The sequence below is a fragment of the Danio rerio genome, chromosome 1 (assembly GCF_049306965.1).
Source record: "Danio rerio strain Tuebingen ecotype United States chromosome 1, GRCz12tu, whole genome shotgun sequence".
NCBI classification, from domain to species: Eukaryota; Metazoa; Chordata; class Actinopteri; order Cypriniformes; family Danionidae; genus Danio; species Danio rerio.
In genome coordinates, this window is record NC_133176.1 from 56,356,810 (window position 1) to 56,378,625 (window position 21,816).

Sequence of the window (21,816 nt, forward strand, 5' to 3'; positions counted from 1 at the left end):
GCTGGACATACTGCTGTCTATTAAAGACATTAAACTGGCTAATAGAAACAGTTTTCTGCCTCTCGTAGCACTCTGCCGTCTCTTTCTTCTCGCATAACAGAGTCGTTTCCACTCGGATCAATATTTCACGTCCACTTATTTATTCATTTGGTGAGATGAAGCAGGGTAATGTACAGTCAGGCTGATGTTTTGCTGAAAACAGGAGACTGATGGAGTTTGAGTGTGTTGGGTGATGAAGATGAGGGCTCTGAATTAAAAATGCATTTAAACTCAAGTCACTTCCAATTAAAACTGCATGGAGGAAGAGGGATGTAGAGTTGTAATACTGTAACTGAAAATGAATAAAATACGTTGTTTAGCTCATGAACATGCTGTCATCATACAACATTTGGGACATTTTCAGAGAGAATAAATGGTAATCATTTAATGATTTAGCTATGTTATATACATATATATATATATATATATATATATATATATATATATATATATATATATATATATATATATATATATATATATATGAATGAGCCATTTCAGGCAAATGTCAACATTTTACAGTACTTTAGAAATACCCAAAAATGTCTCTATCAGTGTTTTAAACAATTATATTTGATTTACCCAAGTCACACTAGTGGCAAACCTGCGGATCTTTTTTTGTCACATCCATAACGCATGTTTATTTTCCTCATTTAAAGTGCAAAACATGTTTACAAATTGCTATTTTCTGGTCCTTTAACACTGTGGTCAGTTGTTCTGAAAAATCTAAACTGATGTTTCAATATAATGTTAACAAATACTATATGAATTTATGTTTTGAGTTTTTACTGCAGATTTCACATTTATAACGCTGGAATTGCTCATATATATATATAGTTGAAACCGGAAGTTTACATACACAATAAATAGGCACATAACCATTTTTAAAAAAGTCAGATGTTAATGCGACTAAACTTTTTCTCTTTTAGTTACGTTAGTATTATCTAATGTGTTTCTGTCATGCTTAATAGCAGAATAACGAGAGACACATTTTTTTTTACTTTTCTTGAAAGTAAAGTTTACATACAATAAGTTTATTGTGTATGTATAATAATAATATTATTATGCTCAGATGATGGAGTCAAAGTTTTGGAAGTTTCTGATTGGCTAATTGACAACATTTGAGTTAATTGGAGGCACAACTGTAGAATAGTATTTAAGGAAAACCTCAAACACACTGCTTCCTTGTGTGACAAGATGGGAAAATCATCAAGCCAGAATTAACAAAAAAAAAACAGATAACAATTTGCTAAATAACACTGGGAAAAGACTAATTTTTGGAGACATGTCCTGTGGTCTGATGGAACTAAGATTGAACTGTTTGGCCATAATGACCAGTCTTACATTTGGAGGACAAAGGGGAAAGCTGACACGCCTAGGAACACCATCCCAACTGTGAAGTATGGAGGCGGCAGCATCATGTTGTGGGGCTGTTTTGCTGCAGGAGCGACTGGTCCACTTCACAGCATAGATGGCATCATGAAGAAAGAATATATGTAGAAATACTGAAGCAACATCTCAAGACATCAGCCAGGAAATTAAAACTTGGCCACAAATGGGTCTTCCAAACGGACCATGACTATAAGCACACTGCCAAATTAATTAAAATGTGCTTTAAGGACAGCAGAGGGAATGTTTTCGAGTTGCCATCACAAAGCCCTGATCTCAATTCTATAGAGAATTTGTGGGCAGAGCTGAAAAAGCTTGTGCAAGCAAGACAGCCTACAAATCTGACTCAGTAACACCAATTCTGTCAGGAGGAATGGGATAAAAATTCCTTCAAACTAAGCTTGTGGAAGGAGACCCAAACATTTGACCAAAGTTGTACAGTTTAAAAGCAAAGCTAAAAAAAATACCAAGGAAATGTGTGTAAACTTTTGACTGTCTAGAAATTAATTAAAGATTCTGAGAAAGAAAATTATCTCATTATTTTGGCATTTAGCAAATGTAAATCATTTAGGTAATCCTAACGGACCTAAAATAGTAAACGTTTAGTATGATTTACCATCCGACATTTAAAAAAAAAAATAGTTATGTTTCTTTTCTTTAGAGTGTATGTAAACACCTGGTTTCAACTGTGTGTGTATATATATATATATATATATATATATATATATATATATATATATATATATATATATATATATATATATATTTGTGTGTGTGTGTGTGTGTGTGTGTGTGCGAATTGTTTTGACAATGCTGCATTTCATCTAGCCTGGTAAAATGTGTGTATTTGTCTTGCCTAACACTGTTGAAATTCTATTGAATTGTCATTCAGTCAATTCGGAGCTGGTTGTTAAAGCCTGCCTGTTGTTGGCTCTTTTGTAATTGGCTTGTATGGGTCATGTGAAGATCTGAGGCGAGCAGAGGCTTGTTGAGGAATGACTCCACACTGCCGTCTTTCCTAGAAGGAGTTGTGAACTCTGCTGTGTTAGTATCTGAAGTAACTCTGATCAAGGACACATCTGCTGTGTAACGCTTTTATTCAACGGCTGTTTATGGATGTTAACAAGCATTACTGGGCTTCAGGTTCAAGCTGGTAGGTCACTGGCTGCGGCTTTTCTGATGAATCATTTCTTTGCATTTTGTATTTCTATGGTAAACATGATTCTTGTTTAGTAGACAGAGTTGACATGCTGCTTCTGTGTTGATTTGATTGAAGTGTACACTGTTAAAAGTCATATGGTCAGTTAGTCATGACAACATACGTTTTTAGTTCATTGTAACTTGTTAAACTAAGTTAGTGGTGTTCTTCTGAACTTAGTTTATAAGTTATGCAAGCTGTTTTAAGTCAGTTTAATATCATTTACAATCAAATGACTCATAAGGTTAATTTCATTCAGAGTACAAAATTAAGGCAACCAGTATTCTTTTAAAGTGTAGGGTTAAATGTAATGTTTTGTCAAAACAGCCTCACTATTTACTCAAACTTCAGTGGGTTCAAACGTTTATGATTTTTTTTCTTCCGTTGAACACAAAGATAATGTTAGGAGATTAATTGTATGGAAGACAATGGCTGTCGTTTTGCCCAGCATTCTTCAAAATATCTTCTTTTGTGTTCAAGGGATGAAAGAAACTTAAACAAGTTTGGAACAAGCCGAGGATGACGAAATGATTACTATTACTTTAAGTAAATACAACTAAAGTAAGTCTTTAAGAGACAGTGTGCATGCTCACATGAGCTCATTGCTGCATAATAATCAGGAAAATCATGTCACGAAACAGAATATGGTAGTTTTTTCTTGCATTATGTGACTGAGTTTGATGTTGTTTGAGTGCAAGAGAACTTTTATCAGTGTAGTTTGACCTTTTTTTTAATCTTTATGTGATAATTTCAGTTTGATGGTGGTATTCAGGAAAATGACTATGTGAGATATTGACCCAACCAGGTTTTATGCGTGATTTTATGCTGGTTTAGGCCTTTCTTGAATGCATGGGATGATAACCGGTTTCAAGGTTTACCTTAGTTTGGAAAAGTCACGGTTTTAAAACTGCCAAAAAATTCTGTTATACGGGTCAGAAGGTATATATAAGGGGTTTTATGGGTTGTAAAGAAGTCTAAGTCTGTGTTATTGAAACTAATAAAGACAGCAGAAGTCAAACATTTATTTGAATTATTTAGCCTGACATGTTCACTGTTTCAAAATATTATAAATGTTTCCTAAAATAAAATGTATTATGTTCAGTGGGGGAAAACGTTGTTGTTTTTTTACCCAGACAATTAAAAAGAACTTATTTTAGAGCAGTAAACACAACAGCGTGATACCGTGAAACTCTAAAATCATTGTCCAAGGTTATCATACCATCAGAAACTTGTACCAGCCCATGCCTAGTCATGAATGAATAAATATATATCCAGAGGGCTCATAAATGTAAACTGAAGTGAGTATTGTCAAGTCTGGTTAGCCATACATGAATTTTGTCCTCTGCTTTTGACAGATCTATCACATGGTGCAGTGGGCATCAAATAGGGGTTAGGTGCCCTGCTCAGGGACTTCACAGCTGGATATTGAAATTGTGCAATTAATTTGCTCATCTAAATCTTCAATTCCTGCTAGGGAATCGAACCTGCAACCTTTTGATCTCAAGTCCAGCTCCCTAACCATTAGGCCAACTGCTTCATTTTTTATTTTTTTTGACATTTGTAAAAAAAAAAGTGGATGAGATCCTACTCCTCCATTGTCAAAATGGTGAATGCCAAACTTCCAGATTAGAAAAGCCAGTGCAAGCAAGACGTATTAGCAAGACGTTGTATTCTGTTATTATGGAAACAAAGATTTCCTCCGAGTTTTGACAACTGGTTGCAAGATGCAATGAGCTTCATCCACTTGGAAAAAATTAGGTTTAAAATAAATGGCAATACTGGGGCATTTTCTGAAACATGGGACCCATTTAGATTTTTTTTTTCTGAGCATGTCACATGATTAGGTACTTTATAAATACCCGAGGACTCAATTTTTTAAATAATTTTGGGTTATTTATTTAACTTTACTTTTATTTTATTTTTTATAATTTCTTCATTTTATTTACTTAATTGTTTTTATTTATTTTATTATTATTTTGCTATTATCATGAGTAATTTTTTTTCCTCTTTTTTCTTTAAATGATGAATGTAATTTCAACTTGTTTAGAGGGTAGGTGTGGGAATAATATTTGTTTAAATTTCTCTGTAAAAATACTTTGTTATATCTGAAAAGTTTAATAAACACAAAAAAAAGAAAAAAAAAAGAAAAGAAAACAAACAACCCCCCCCCAAAAAACCAAGGACATCATCGACTAGCATTAACACACTTTGGTCAAAGTTCAAAATAGCTTGATAATCTGCTCATGTACAGGTATACTTATCTATGCATGAACCACACATGCTCACCAAAAAAGCTAAATGTGCTCAAATAACACGCCGACAGGACATTTCTTTGTAGTATACTTGTTCCTGCTGCTTGCTGTCATGGTAACGCTGGTAAAATGACGCCTCTCGACTCGACAATATAATTTTACTCTTCAATAAAATTGGCTTGTGTTTTTCACAATCAGTAAAATTTAAGATATTTAAGTTAGTTCAATTCAAAAAAATTCTCACAGAAGTACTATTTATTACTTAAGTAATATATTTATTATTAATAAATTTTTGGTGTCAGTTTTAAATCAAGTGCATCTAAAAACTCTGGAATATCTTTTGCTTCAAAAATATGAATTATAGGTTCATTCTGATAATATCATTCAAGAAGTGTTATTGCTTGTATCACAATTACAACTGATAATGTAATCTAGCACAACAACACAACATTTACCATAGACAACAAATATCCAACACACAATAAAGCATTCAAACGTTGACCAGATTAACCATAAACAAACATGCCTAAGATACTGAAATAGAGGCCTATGATGTGTGTGAGCTGTTGATCATATTGACCGTCTCAGAGGTCAGCGCTGTTTGAGTGATTGAAAAAAAGTCATTTATTTATAATATATGAATTTGTCATCATGCAGCTCCAGTGGTGTAAGAGATTATGCAACAGTCTCATGTTGTCAGACTTTTGATCATCAGACTGCTCAGAATAAGCAGCTTATATATGTTTAGACCCGCCCACACAGACCAGAAGAGAGTTTGATTGACATCTGAAGTGGCCAATCATAGTTAGCTTTCCTTTTGATCATACGTCCATTGGTTTAGTCAGATGTCAAGTAGAACAGTTTAAAACGCCTAATTTAACAGCTGAATTTAAATAAATAAAATTGGATAAAAAATATTTGATTTTAAGTTTTTTTTCCTATTTTCTTATTTATTTTTATAGTCACAATTAAATATTTTTTTGTAAATTTCCTTAACTTTTAATGCATCAATAAATTAGTATTTGTTTTTTTATTCTAAAATTTTCATTTTGTTAAGTGGTTGTATTTTAATTATATTGGCATTTTTATTCATTCATTCATTTATTCATTCATTCATTTTCCTTCAGCTTAGTCCCTTATTTATAAGAGGCTGCAACAGCAGATTGGACTGACAACCATATGAGCATAGGTTTTACACAGCGAATGCCCTTCCAGCTGCCATCAAGTACTGGAAAACACCCATAAACACTCATTCACACACACGCACACGCACACACACACACACACACACACACACACACACACACACACACACACACACACATACTCTCATACACTACGATCAGTTTAATTCACCTATAGCGCATGTGTTTGGACTGCAGGGGAACTCACGCAAACATAAAGAGAAAATGCAAACTTTTTGTGTATGATATTAGCAAAAAATAATAATTTTACAAAATTGGAAGTCAGATTATGTGCCTGTCTTCGAAATTTGGATTAGGAGCTTAAGTTACATGTTGCCCATGGAGGAAATGCCATATGGGATGACAAACAAACTAAACACATTTTTAAAAATCTGGAGCCCAATTATGTTTTATATCAGTAATGCTGACTTGTAACTCTTTATAAGAGGGATTGGTTTGGAGTAAGTCGAATTGTGGAGCCTACGTATTTCTCTGTAAATTATTTTTGTTTCATATTTAATTCTATTTATTTCCTTATGCTTTCTGGATGATGTTGTATTATGTTGTGTCCGTCTATTTGTGTATTTTGAAATGGCTTTCACAATTTCAACCCCCCACCCCCCTTTTTTTTTTTTGTTTTTTGTTTTTTTGTACTGTTTATGTTATTGATTATTTCTTATGCTAAAAACAACAAAAAGATGCAAACTCCACACAGACATGCCAATTGACCCATCCGGGGCTCGAACCAGGGACCTTCTTTCTCAAAGGCCACATTTTTAATTTTGTGAATTTGCAGCTATTGCAGATGAAATAATCTCAATGCAACAGGTTTGCGTACTGTAAACTGAGGTAATGATGGTGTGAAACCTCAGTGTGAAGCTCTAGGTTGAAAGACCAGCTCAGTCTGCAGAATTTGCAGCAATTTTGTGTTTTAAACCATTTGCAGGCTACACCAAAGACCAGTGCAGTGTTATAGCTTTATTCGTGATTGCTGACTGTTGTTCAGTTATTAATATTCACCTTCTTTTCAGGCCATTAGTCATCAAATTATCTGTAAACACCGCAGCTGTCATGTAAAGAAGGTGCAGCTTTCATTTAACAGAGTTGAAAAACCCTCACATCAAGGTCAGCACGATGCAGACGTGAACAAATGTGGTGAAATCTGAGTGCTTTTGTAGTTTACTCTGTAATTAGTCCATACACTTTCAGTAGTTTGACCTGTTTAGTGATTTAGAAATGAAAGTCGCCCAATCACAGCACTAAAATCTATGAAATAAAGGTATAATAAGCTGCCAGTGGGCCTTTAGGGTATCACAATGTACACTTTGGTACTTTATGAGAACTAATATGCACGTTTAAGATACAAAAATGTACTTTTAGGGTACCAATGTGAAGCTTTTAGGTAAAATAATGACAGATTTTTTTCTGAGAGTGTATGGAGGATCTGTAAAGGGAGTGAAGGCAAGTGTTATCAATCTATTTATGCTATTTTATCCTCCTTGTCACGATCACCAGCAATCCACTCCTGACAGATCGCTGGTGAACTACAAATGTCATGTTTAGGAACTACAAATCCTATCAGGCCATGCCAAACACCAGCTGTTCATCACAGCTGATGAGACACACACACACAGCTGAGACTTGTGATCACTGATTATTCAGATTATTTATTCACCACACATACACCAGTTTAAGATGGAGTATTTGCTGTTGTTGTATGTTTGTAGGTCTTTGTTTTGTATTGACCTTAGCTTGTTTATTGTTTGATCCTGTTTGCCACCTGTTTTGACCTTATGCCAGTTTTTTGACTACATTTTTGGATTGCCCTTATTGTACCAGCCACTTCTGTTTGTCCCTGTTTTACTTTAATATAATTTTATTTTACCTGCACTTGGATCCTCGTCTCTGTTGTTCCTTGCTTAGATTCCTAGTCGTGACACTCCTTTGCTTGGATGTTTCTATTCTTGAGGAAAAAGTGGATTCATTTTGCCACATGCATTTCCTTGTCTTGATAACAGCATACAGTTGAAGTCAGAATTATTAGCCCCCCTGGATTATTAGCCCCGTTTATTTTTTTCCCTCAATTTCTGTTCGTAGAGATAATTTTTTTTCAACACATTTCTAATCATAATAGTTTTAATAACTCATTTCTAATAACTTATTTATTTTCTCTGTGCCATGATGACAATAAATGATATTTTGCTAGATATTTTTCAAGACACATTTATACAGCCTAAAGTGACATTTAAAGGCTTAACTAGGTTAATCAGGTTAACTAGGCAGGTTAGGGTAACTAGGCAAGTTTTTATATAATGATGGTTTGTTCTGTAGACTCTTTAGATCGGAAAAAAATACAGCTTAAAGGGGCTAATAATATTGACCTTAAAATGTTTTTAAAAAAAATTAAAAACTGCATTTACTCTAGCCAAAATAAAACCAATAAGACTTTTTCCAGAAGAAAAAACATTATCAACATACTTTGAAACTTTCCTTGCTCTGTTAAACATTTAAAAAGGAAAAAAAATTCAAATTGGGGCTAATAATTCTGACTGTAAGTGTGTATGTGAAATTAGCATGTATGATTACAGTACACTGCAGTGCTTCACACAGGTTTGTAAATTACTTGTGGTGGTAGTCGGATTGAAACGCACCATTTACCCACATCTAATAGTTAACTATATGCGATTCATTCATTTTCCTTTCGGCTTAGTCCCTTTATTAATCTGGGGCAACTTATCCAGCATAAGTTTTACGCAGTGGATGCCCTCCCAGCTGCAACCCATCTGGGAAACATCCATACACACTCATTCTAACTCATGCACTACGGACAATTTAGCTTACCCAATTCACCTGTACCACATGTCTTTGGACTGTGGGGGAAACCGTAGCATGTGGAGGAAACCCACGCAAACGCGATGAGAACATTCAAATTCCACACAGAAAAATCAACTGACCCAGCCGAGGCTCGAACCAGCGACCTTCTTGCTGTGAGACGACAGCACTACACCGCGCCACCCAAAACATAATTAAATTTTTAACAATAATTTTATTTATTATGAAACTGTTATACACTGTTTCTTTTCAATGAGTTAAAGTAAAAAAGGCTGTTGAAATAAAAAAGAAACTCACTATTTCTCTTACTTTTATGCTATTCAGGAGCCATGTGCACCCACTGACAGGTCAAACCTGCTTCTCTCTCTTTCAAGTTCAAAGCAAATTTGAATGCCAAAGCGTTTAGATTGAATTCAGGCTTAAGGCTCCTACACACCGGGATGCTTTTCGTTTGCGTTTATCGTCAGACGTCTTTAAGTATTTAAACCCAATCGATTTTCACTGGCGTCAAGCTGAAGAGTATGCAAAATCAGTTTTGACATTAGATGGCGCTGCACAACTTTAAGCTTCTGACACCCGCTTATAACACGGAAGAGAGGAAGTTCACGCGCTTGTTGTTAAAGTTACTGGTGACTCAAACAAGCATGGATGGTTCAAGCAGTAGCTCCAGCTCTTTCGATGAAGAAATGATTATTGTTCACCAGTGCAGTAAGCAGCTCCACATTCATATCGCCTCTGGGCATCTTCTTCAATGTGCGCTCGCATTGACAGTTTTGCGCTTGAGCGCCTCCAAGTGCTGTTTACTGTAACTTCAGCAGCTTCGTGCACGTGAACAAAAGCGCGTCAAATAAAAAAAAAAGAGAAATAGGCGTTTTTTTTTTAAAAGACAATTTTGCACCTGGCCTCTTGTGCGATTTCCACGATCACATTGACGACCTTTATTTAGTCACAAGGAGTTAAACGTTGACAGAAAATGCGAGCTAATAACGTCTCGGTGTGCACGGGCCTTTAAATTTGATTAAATGTGTGTACCATTACACCTCTAACGAAGAGTAACATCTCCAGAAACACTCTTCAGTGCTGTTATAAATTGCCTTTACTATAAATAAAACATGGCCTGTGTTGAGTTTAAGTCTCATAATGTTATTTTTTTGCTTATATTTGAATGTCATTATGTTATCACTCTACCCATACTCTTGATAAGCCACGGCCTCTTTTTATCCTCAAAAAAAACGCTGCTCTGATGCATGTGCGTGCTTATGGATTAGCTTTAAGCCGTAAAACCGTAATTCCTCCGACTGCAGAACAAACCCGACTACATGCACCGTTCACACACAATCAGCATGTGTTTGTGCATGTTAATTCAAGAAGCTGTTGAGTCACTGACCCTTGTCACTGTTTAACCCGTCTGCGTGTCTCTTTTTCTGTCTCTCTCTCTCTCTCTTTCTGTTCCTTCCTTAATCTCTCAGTATTACACGCCTCCCCAGTCTTACTCCCTCCCCTCTTTCTCTCTCTCTCTCTGGCGTCAGCTCAGATCTGCAGTGGTTTATTGAGTCGGGCTGAGTCTTTGCTCTGCGTGCTCCTCATATGCACGCGCGTGCGTGCGTGCGTGTGTGTGTGTGTATGTGTGTGTTCGCTGTTATGCATAGATGGGAAGGAGGCTGCAAACAGACCGGTCTGCAGATAATTGTTAGGACATGCGTTTTCACACAGGAGCCCATTAAAGCGGTTCTACCCCGCGACAGGACTCTTCCTCTGTGGACCTGCGAGTGCTTCTCGTAACAAGTGAGTCGGCTGCTTTCCTGATGTCAACACACTGTCTGCTTTAGACTTGCATGAGCTTTTTCTTAAGCACATGCATGTCAGCCAGCTGACCGCCGGATTGACATTGCTCTTGGATTAGAAGTGTTTCAGGTTCGGAGGGCGAGAGGTGTCATCGTTTTTGTAGTCCGAGGATTGATGTTGAAATGAAGTGCATGATGGGGTTTTTTGCAGACATGGGGAAAGTTTCTTTCAGGGTTTTGGGTTATATTTAGTTAGTTCGATATAAACTGTAGAAGCGTGTCGGCATTTAGACTGCGAGGTGGGTAGGTAGAGTGTGTGAATGTGCTTGTGTTGCATGCACACTTCCTCCGGTGATGAGGGGAAGGCGGTCAGAAGTTTGTTTTTTAAGTCTCTGAGAAAAGAGAGAGAGTGTGTGTGTGAGTGTGTGTGTGTGTGTGTGACAGCAGCAGTGATCATAACTCATTACGACTGTCAGGAAACGTCACTTATGAGGAAACTCGCTTATCTGTGTTTCTTTTCGCAACGCAGCTCTGCATTAAAAATCCGGTGAGGGTTTTGTTCGATGCTTGTTATTAAACTGCTGGTTTAATTCTGTTTGAACTGTTCAGTGTTCTCCACTTAGACTTTAGATTCGGTCAGCGATGCTGGTGATGGATTTGATGAGAATGGCTAACCGCATTGATCAATGGCTGTATATTTACTTCATTAAGAATGTATTGAGCAACTGTCAATAGATTAAAACATATTAACATATGTACAATTTCCATAATCAAATTAGTTTATTCCCTATTTGGCACTTACTATGAGATTATTATTGGCTTAATTATAGTTACGTCATGGCGGTACAGTGGCTCAGTGGTTAGCACTGTTGCCTCACAGCATGAAGGTCGCTGGTTGAGTCCCAGCTGGGCCAGTTGGCATTTCTGTGTGGAGTTTGCATGTTTTCTCCATGTACGCGTTGGTTTCCTTCGGGTGTTCCCCCACAGTCCAAACATATGCATAGGTGAATTGGATAAACTAAATTGGCCGTAGTGTATGAGTGTTAATGCGAGAGTGAATGGGTGTTTCAGTGTACTGGGTTGCGGCTGGAAGGGCATCCGCTGCGTAAGACATGTGTTGGATAATTAGGCGGTTTATTCCGCTGTCGTGTCTCCTGATAAATAAGGGACTAAGCCGAAGGAAAATGATTGAATGAATAAATAATTATGTCATATTAACTATTTGTGTATTAAGTGGCCAGAGTAAGACATCAGTCAAAAATCAACTGCTGTACTTTGAGCATTTTTGTAATTTAATGCGTAATAAATAAATAAAAATCAGAATAAATCGAGTGCATTAGTGGCTGCCTGTATTTTCAGCAACAGAAGCTCTTTATCCATTCATTTGCCATCATCAAATCAGTTTATTTTGTAGTTTGATGTTCTCCCCGTGTTGGCGTGGATGTCCAAAGACATGCGCTAAAGGTGAATTCAAGAAACTAAATTGGCTGTAGTGTATGAGTGTGTGTGAATGAGTGTGTTTGGGTGTTTCCCAGTGCCTGGATGGGCATCCACTGCGTAAAACATATGCAGGATAAGTTTACTGTGGTGATCCGCGATGAATAAAGAAAGTAGGCCGAAGGAAAATGATTGAATGAAACTTTGGTTGAAAGCAAAAAAAATACAGCAAAATCAGACAAAAAAGAAAAGGCTGAAAGTTCAGTTAACAGCTTTATTGATGGAAAGAACTACAGACCTATGAAGCTTTGCAGATGACACAATCAATAGAGAAATGCTAAACTTTTTATTTAAAGTTGGTTGTGTCATTAACTAAAAAAGCTTTCAGCAGTTCTTTGGAATGATTAAGGCGCTATACAGCTCTTACATTATAGCACCTATGATATATGTGCTATTTAGGGCCTTAACCATTTTAAATAGCAGTTGAATATATTTTTTAGTCATTATTTTTGTAAATTTAGTGTTTCCCCTATGATTATGTCCATAGAACCACTTTTAGCATTCATCCATTTTCCCTCGGCTTAGTTCCTTTATTCATTTGGGGTCACCACAGTGGAATGAACCACCAACTTATCCAGCATATGTTTTACACAGCAGATGCCCTTCTGGCCAAAACCCAGTACTGGGAAACACCCATACACACTCACTCGTACTCGTGCACTACAGCTAATTCAGTTTATGTAATTCACCTATAGCAGTGATTCTCAAAGTGGGGGTCGGGACCCTCTGAGGGGCCAAGGGACAATGAAGGGGGGGTCGCCTGGTGATTTCCAAAAATTCATCTATTTTTATTAAACCATAAGAATTACCATATTTTATCCATAAACTACTGAAAAGAAAAAAAAAATAGTTGTATATAGTTACTATTTCTATTAGATTGCGCCCCCTGGGGTAATTACATTATATTAAAGACAGAAATAGCGTCAGATGCAGCAGATTTTATAACACCAGGTTAAACTTTCTGGCACATTTACAGCACTCACATACATAAAAAAATTAAACGAAGAATAGACTTGGGTCTATTGGTGTGTTTGCGCCATTGCATGCAAGATTTCTGTATTTATAACCACCTCAGGGGATATTGGGGGTCCCGAGTCACTGGCATTGTCATTGTGGGGGTCGCAGGCTGAAAAGTTTGGGAACCCCTGACGCCTGTTTAGAATGTTGGGGAAACCCAATCACCCTGAGGAAACCCACACCAACACGGGGAGAACATGCAAACTCCACACAGAAATGCCAACTTGCCCTGCTGGGACTCAAACCAGCGACCATCTTGCTAACCACTGAGCCACTGTGTCGCCATTTTAGCCATTAGGGCTTAATGATAGTTCAACATCAACATCAGTAAATTTTCTTGCACATAAGAAAAAACAGAGACGTGATTGGCAGTAAATCTCATCCCAAAGGCCAGAGTGCGCTCTCTTTCTCACACAAGTTGTGCAGAACAACCAAATAGGCCCCAAATGTCTATGAGAAATCTTTACAGCATAGGATAAACAGAAGATTAAACTGCTTTCATTTGATTCAACTGGATCAATAAACTCATGACCATGATAACATGTAGTTTATCTGAGTTATTCTTATAATATTCCTGATAATAAGGAATGTAAAGATGCAACACATTTGTCACTGCTTATTAGAATGTTATTATCAAATTTGTTCCAAACCATTCAACCCAGGCTCATTCTAAAAATTTAAAAATCCACTATATACATTGTTGGAGAGTGCCAAATACGTCCCAGGAACTACATTTTTTTGCAGTTTTTGTCTTTGTAAATTCACCAGAGGCCGCTGTGTACACTTTTTCAGATCTGACCGATCGACTGACCCACCCTCCTTATTCCCTAAACTCAACCAACAGTGTTTTCAAAAGCACAGATTGACCCGCCCACCCCTTTCCCTGAACCCAACCAACAGTGTTTTCAAAAGTAATCCAGAAAAAGAAAAACTCTCGCCTGATTTTCACTGTTTTTTTTAGATTTTACCACATTCTCATCTTATTATTTACTACTTTATTTTTTGGCTTTTGTTTTATTCTTACCGCTTTCTGGAACCGTTCTTCACTGGACTCAAACTCTGTCATCATGGTCAAATCCTCTCTGATTCTCAAGTTTGCTGACGTAGGTGTCGAGCTACTGGACAAACTGGTAACTGGCTGACAAGCAAAAAAAGAAACGGTGCCCTGTCCGCTTGTTTAGTGGTGATGTATGTAATACTGTTTCCGGGTCCAAGCCACTCATTTGAATTGACAAAATACTCGTGTAAGACAACTTTTTATTCATATAACACATTAAAGTAAATTTTATATAAAGTCATAGTGTACACAACAATCTCTGGGCTTGCTGCATCACAAATACCAAAATTTTAACAATTTATAAAAAGTTAATCACTTTCTGGCCATCGGATATTAGGCATGGACATACTGCGATCGCGATTTTCGAAAGTATTGTATCGATTTGTAAACGTTTATTATTAGCTATTTATTTGATGAAATTTGAAACCCATTGAGTTTCATAGAGCGCTTGAACCCGGAAGCCCCTTTGCGTGACTTCACACTTAACAAGCGGGTAGTGTTTGTTGTATAGACAAAATGCTGCCATACATACTTCTAGCTACATAATCTACATTCTCCTGAAATGTATGTTTCAGAATGAGCCCAAGTTGAAACCATTTGAGTAGCTATAAGGTTGTTTAGACTTTATTTGTTCCATTAACTGAACTCCGAGCAGTTATTGATAACTGAAGTGTATTGTTTAAGTTACTAATACTCTAAATGTTTGATAATATTAACACAAATAATATATGTGTATATGACTCAATAACAAAGTTTACAGTACTCAAACCATTTCTTTCGAAACTTAAATCCTTCACCGCAGTTGGTTTCCTCAAAACAAACAACTTATCCGATGTAGTTTACAGTGTAGCTGATTACAGAGCCGGCTTTACAGACAAATGCACACCATTTAGTCCCACTATTAAGTCCTAATTGTTGTAATTCAATTAAGCTGAAGTAATGCAAACAGATATATTAAACAAAAGCAACACTGGCACTCATAACAGCCCTGTCTCCACAGGTTTATCCATCAGTTATAATAAAAAAAATCAAGTGCTTATTGATAAAAATGTGTTTAGTTTTTTTTCAGTTGTGCTCTATTGGACTAACATGCAGTGTTTAAAGTGTATCCAGCAGCGATGATGTCACTGTGACATCTGCATGCTCACTGATCAGCTTTTCTTATGTTGCATGTGTGTTTTTTTTCTCTGTGTGTGTGTGTGTGTGTGGAGTCGACCAAATATGTGTCTAAGCTGCGTGACGGCGGCAGAACGCCTCTGATGCAGCATTTCATTTACACCGACACAAACCCCAACACTTCTTCTGATGCCTTGCTAATGCATTATCGTTCAGAAACCGCTCATCAATGTTCAATATGTGCTTTAATGACACAGATTCTCTTGCTTCTTCTGGCTATAGAGATATATGTGTCAGTGTATATCTACGTGCATGATCGCGGCTTAGTAATATTAATAGCTTGCTTTGTATCTGCAGTTGAGGTTTTATATGTATATGCATGTATGGTTGTTATCGTGAAACGCAGCCGTAAAGCTGATCTATTAGTGTGAAAGCACTGAGGAAGGAAGTGTTCGCTTAGAAGAGGTCAGTGCAGAGGATGCCCTTTAAAAGCAGAGAATTCCTCCACCAACAGTTGGAAAAGTACATAAGATAGAAACGCATGTGACTCATCCTGAGGCTGAGACTATGTGTGCGCTGGTGTCTGGTCTTTCGTGAGTCGCCTCGACAGCAAAAGAAGGAAGAAAGACAATACAGCGGGCAAAGAGAAACATTACGCTGCAAGTGGTTTCTTATCAAGATTTCACACTGTTGTTAGTGCGTCTGTATAAAAGTGCATCAGGAAGAAGAAAGGCTGAGGATTTATCGCATTAAGTACAATAGAGCTGAAGGCAATGTAGGGTAAAAGGTCATTAGATGGTTTTTATTATTCACTCCCACACTTTTAGGCCCTGTTTACACTAATACATTTTAGTTTTAAAACGCATAACTTATGACACCGTTACACCTTCCGTCCACACTACACTGGAGTTTCCGAACACCAAAAACGCTGCTGCTCTGTGTCGGTGTGGATGGGGGAAGATGGTGTGGATAGTATCTGAAGAACGCAAAAGAAGCCACATGTAGGCCAACCATTGACATTTTGTTCGAACGTCATCGCACCGACCGCGGGATACCAAACAAGGACAAAGGGGCGGAGCTACAGAAACCTGCTAGCATTTTGCTTAGACTGGCTTTTCTTTGGGAGAAATACTTAATACTTTATTACCTGCGATTCGTTTGTGTTCTGACCACATGTGTCATGACCACATTTAGACTTTTATTTAGATTTAGAAACTGAAAAACACTGTTGTAATATATTAAGCCACTAAGCATTGTTGAGGAACTGTTGAGTGATGCAAGTGTTGTGGGTAAACATATTCATTCTCAAAAACCTACAGCAAAGAAATAAATTAAATGTTACATTGCCACACTGATTAAAATGGCTATTAAATTGATAAGAAATGCTTTTAAATGGCCACACTGATTAATTAAACAGCAAATGGATTAATCATATGCTGAGGTAGCTGCATTCACATCTTGGAAATAAAAATTAGGAGGCTAGGAATATAGGAATAAAAATGTAGTAATATTAAGTTCTGAGTGCTGAATTAAAAGTTAAAAGCTGAAATTATTTACAATTTTAAAGCTTTTCACTTAGAAAAAAAAAGAGTCAACTAGCTACTAAGGATATTTCTGTTTAACTTGATGTAATAACAAAACTAAAAACATATTTAATGATTCTTTTTAAATTTACAGAACAAAAATATACAAACTAATTCAGTCTGTCAATGAAAACTACTGTTGTGTTTTATAATGAATAATTATAATTCCTAACATTAATAAAATGCTTTTCTGGACACTTTAGTTTAGTTTAGTTTATTTGTTTACGGGGTCAATGCATATTAATAAACATTACTATAAAATGTGATAGAATTAGCCAAGAATGGCTATTTTTAATCTGTAGACCCCTCACAGAATGTTAAAAAGTCACATCTAAAATAAAAGCACAACATTAAACATTAAATACATTTATATTTGTATCATTTATAAAATACAATTAAAAAGTAAAAAAAACAAAACAAACAAGAACAGACTGATGGCAGCAGAAGAGGACAAACAATACAAATGTGTCAAGAATACAGCAAGAATACAGTACTAATGCTGACACTGCTGATTTGTCAATAACCAGTTTTTAACATGAGACTGAAAAGAACGAAAAGTGCATGATCCTATGATTGTTGGTGGGATGGAGTTCCATTCCTTAACAGCTTTCACTGAAAATACTGACTGACTGAATTTACTTTTTTTGAGAGGAATAATACAGTCCCCTCTTTCTCCACCTCTAGTTATTCTGTGAGCAGTCGTTCTAATCTAGTCTAGTTGTTCACCTAAAGTGCACATTTTTGATGGTAATCTTCTCATCCACCACCCGTGTGCAGCATCCACCTGGATGACAGCAGACATATTGTGCCAGACCAAACTAAACACCAGCTGATTGGTGGAGAGGAGACAGTGTAATGAAGCCAATTATGATATGGGGATGGTTAGGAGGACATGATGGACAGAGGTTAGTGGGCAAAATTGGCCAGGATGCCAGGGTTAAACCCTTACTCTTTTTCAAAAGACATCCTGGGATTTGTAAAGACCACAGAGAGCCAAAACCTCGGTTTAATGTCTAATCTGAAAGTCGGCGCTCACCGAGCAGCACACAGTGAAAATTTTAGATAGAAGATTCGCACGTTATCGCACCAACCGCGGGATACCAAACAAGGACAAAGGGGCGGAGCTACAGACCTGCTAGCATTTTGCTTAGACTGGCTTTTCTTTGGGAGAAATGCTTAATACTTCATTAAATTCATTAAAATGAACACTTCAGAGTTTATATGGGAATCACTATAAAAGTGTTGAAATAACACCTTTAAAGATTTCATCAATTAGCAGATTTCGTGTTAATTAGCAAACTCTTAAAGTGTAATATATTAACACCACAAAGGATCATATGAACACCTGTCCGTGTTATGTGTTAACACTCTCAAATTGTCAACACTGCACCAGTGTTCATTTGAAATATTTTACATTTGTATTAACATCATCCCCAGCCATTAATTTTATAATTACAGTGTACAGTTTCAATTCAGGCTGCATAGTGGCGCAGTGGGTAGCACGTTCACCTCACAGCAAGAAGGTTGCTGGTGTGAGCCTCGGCTGGGTCAGTTGGTGTTTCTGTGTGAAGTTTGCATGTTCTCAAAGTGTTCGCGTGGGTTTCCTCCGGGTGCCCCGGTTTCCCCCACAAGTCCAAAGACATGCGGTACAGGTGAATGGATTAGGCTAAATTGTCATGTAAGTGTGTGTGAATGAGTGTGTATGGATGTTTCCCAGTGATGCATTGCAGCTGGAAGGGCATCTGTTGCATAAAAACATATGCTGGATAAGTTGGCAGTTCATTCTGCTGTGGCGATCGCAGATTAATAAAGGGACTAAGCCTTTTTAATTTCAATTCACCAGTCATGCGATAAATATATGTTGCAATGAATACATTTTATTTTTTATTTTAACAGGGTATTTTTTGTGAGATATTGAAAACAAACGTGTATATAAAACGATTTTGATGTCAAATGTCTCTATTCAAACTTTTTAAGTACTTTTACTCACCAGTTGCTTCTTCTCATTGGACCTTGTGGCAAAAGAAAATGGCATCTGGAAAAATCCTTTAGGATATTGCTGCATAAACTCCCGGATGTATTAGTCATCACTGTATTAGTGTTAGATACATGCAACTCTGTACGACAAGGATCAGCTTCCAACACTGAGAGGGTTATTTTATCTTTATCTAACTCTAGAATTTCAACACTTTACTCTGAACTACCTCAACACTCGACAGTGTTTCCTCTAGGATTTTTTTCCATCTGTGGCGTAAGGCTTTTTTTTTTTACACAGATCTACCAACTACCTGTGGCGTTATTTCAATGACAAATGTCGTGAGCGCAGTATTACAAGTTAAGATCGTGTTTATGTAATAGCCTACAGCATGCGAATCTCTTTGCTTGCGCGCCGATTTCCTCTGCTCGTGCACAAAACTTCTTGGACGCCCCCTTAAATAAATGCTGCTGAAGTGCGGTTTAGTGCGTTAATGTAACGAGTATGTCTCTAACATTTATTAGATTTGCTAGGAATATTTATGAATGTTTCTAATCGACCTACAGAGCAGTATTAATGCGTCCTGAAGTAAAGTGAAACGGCTATACATTGTGTTTGCTGGCCTCACGCATCACACACCTGTCAGTCAGCCATTCAGTCAGTCAACATGTAACCTTAAAGAGTTAAACAAATGACGCACAGCACTACTACGGTTACAGAAAAGTCATAGCTGTTATAATTCACTTACCTTTAAATACGTTTTAGTGTGATTATCACCCGCTATTAAATAAAAAAAAACTTGACTAAATATTTTAAATGAAAAGCTGTAATGTAGCCGTGGCGGGATCAATTTTGGCGTGGCGCCCCGCCATGGAAGAATGAATATAGCGGAAACCATGCTCGAAATTTAACATTATTGAATTCGCTGTTTAGAGTCCCCATCAATATACTGGGGCATTAGGACCCACACAGACTGCCCCCTGCTGGTCTCACTAATACCACTACCTAGCTTTCCCATGTAGTCCCCCATCCAGATACTGATCTGGCACCGCTCGACTTAGCTTCAGTGAGTAACCATGTGGAGTTGCAGAGAGCTAGCTGCTGACACTAACATCATATGTGATATCACTTTTGCTTCTGTATCTGAACTTTTTTTTTTAAATCAAGTCTGGGATCAAGTTTGCCCAAAGACAAACCTTTATTATTGCATTTAGTAAAGCTTGTATTAGTTCAACCATATTCAATAAGACAAATCCAAACACATGATCATTTCTCATTTTAAAAATCTCTGGGGGATGTAAATCCATTTGAACAGTTGCAAGCAGTGCACGTTTTACAAGCGTGGATGTTTCCCACGAGCTACTGACTTAGTTACATGTAGATAACCAACAGATAACTAGCGGTTGCATCATTATCTCTTCACTCTCTGAAAGCGATTCTGCTGCATGGACAGGCTTTTTCAGATGCATGACTGATCTCTCTTACACCCTTAGCATACTGTTCAGCATGTTCTGTAGAGTAATGATGCCAGAGATTGTGTTCGCCGAGAACTGCAATCTTTTCAGGATCCAACGAAGACATGCAGAAACTACAAGTGTATTTGTAGGGTTCATGTGTAGTAGAGTGTATGTGCTGTATTAAGCCATTATCTGGATTCACATCCAGCTCTTACACCTAAGTCTTAGTCGATACTGTGAATTGGCTCGTAACCTTTTCAGCCTCATGTAAAGCATCAATAAATCACTACTCGCTCTGTTTTAACTTAACAAACGGCGAATAGTCACCTTCCGGTTTAGTGATGATGATACCAATTCCGGCTCGGGAGTAAACATCCTTGTTTCCAATTATCCCACATCAGTGTCAGAGCCGAACTGTACGCCATATTCCTGCATATTTCATCATGTCAAGCACAACAGATTCCACCTTGATCTGTGACAACACCACAATACCTTGGAAAACAGCATATGTGCGTTGTTGTGAGTATTACTTCATTTGAAAAGGCAAACATGCAAACGACAGGAACATTTGGTGCTGTTACATGCTGTTCCTGTTTGCTTCCCGGTGATTTCTAAATGATGTGAATTTGTAAATTACAGGAATGACATTTGAAGCTAAAATACAACTTGCTTTACAAAGAAAGGAACATTTTAGCGACCAATAGCAATGTCTGTATCTATCTATCTATCTATCTATCTATCTATCTATCTATCTATCTATCTATCTATCTATCTATCTATCTATCTATCTATCTATCTATCTATCTATCTATCTATCTATCTATCTATCTATCTATCTATCTATCTATCCAGCCATCCATCCATCCACCCAATCATACATACATCAATCAATCTATCTATCATCCATCCAACCATTCATCCATCCAACCATTCATCCATCCATCCATCCAATCATACATACATCAATCAATCAATCAATCAATCATCCATCCAACCAATCATCCATCCAACCATTCATCCATCCATCCATCCATACACAGCTCTATCCATTTATATATCCATCTATCCATCCATGCACCATCCAACCATTTATCCATCATTCCATCCAACTAATCATACATAGATCAATCAATCTATCCATCAAACCATCCATCCATCCATCCATCCATCCATCTATCTATCTATCCATCCATCCAATAATACATACATCAATCCATCCATCCATTCATCCATCCATCCATCCAATCATACAAACATCACTCAATCAATCCATCCATCCATCCATCCATTCAATCATCCATCCATCCATCCAATTATACATACATCAACCAATCCATCCATCCATCCAGTCATCCATCCATCCATTCATCCAATCATCCATCCATCTATCCATCCATCTATCCATCCATCCAATAATACATACATTAATCCATCCA

At 37.1% G+C, this 21,816-nt stretch overlaps 1 protein-coding gene across 34 annotated transcripts in view; it reads left to right on the forward strand.

Moving 5' to 3' along the window:
• Positions 1 to 21,816, forward strand: part of inpp4b (inositol polyphosphate-4-phosphatase type II B) — a 405,814-nt gene that overhangs the window by 175,828 nt on the left and 208,170 nt on the right. For 4 of the 34 annotated variants that reach the window (XR_012382279.1, XR_012382281.1, XM_073906081.1 and 1 more), the window contains exon 1: positions 10,446 to 10,679. The exons of 29 other annotated variants lie outside the window; for them this stretch is intronic. The gene's annotated coding sequence lies outside the window, so the exon portion shown is untranslated. Of the gene's footprint in view, positions 1 to 2,449; positions 2,582 to 10,445; positions 10,680 to 21,816 lie in introns of those variants that run through there. One more of the 34 variants, XM_005160153.5, reaches the window with a different exon arrangement.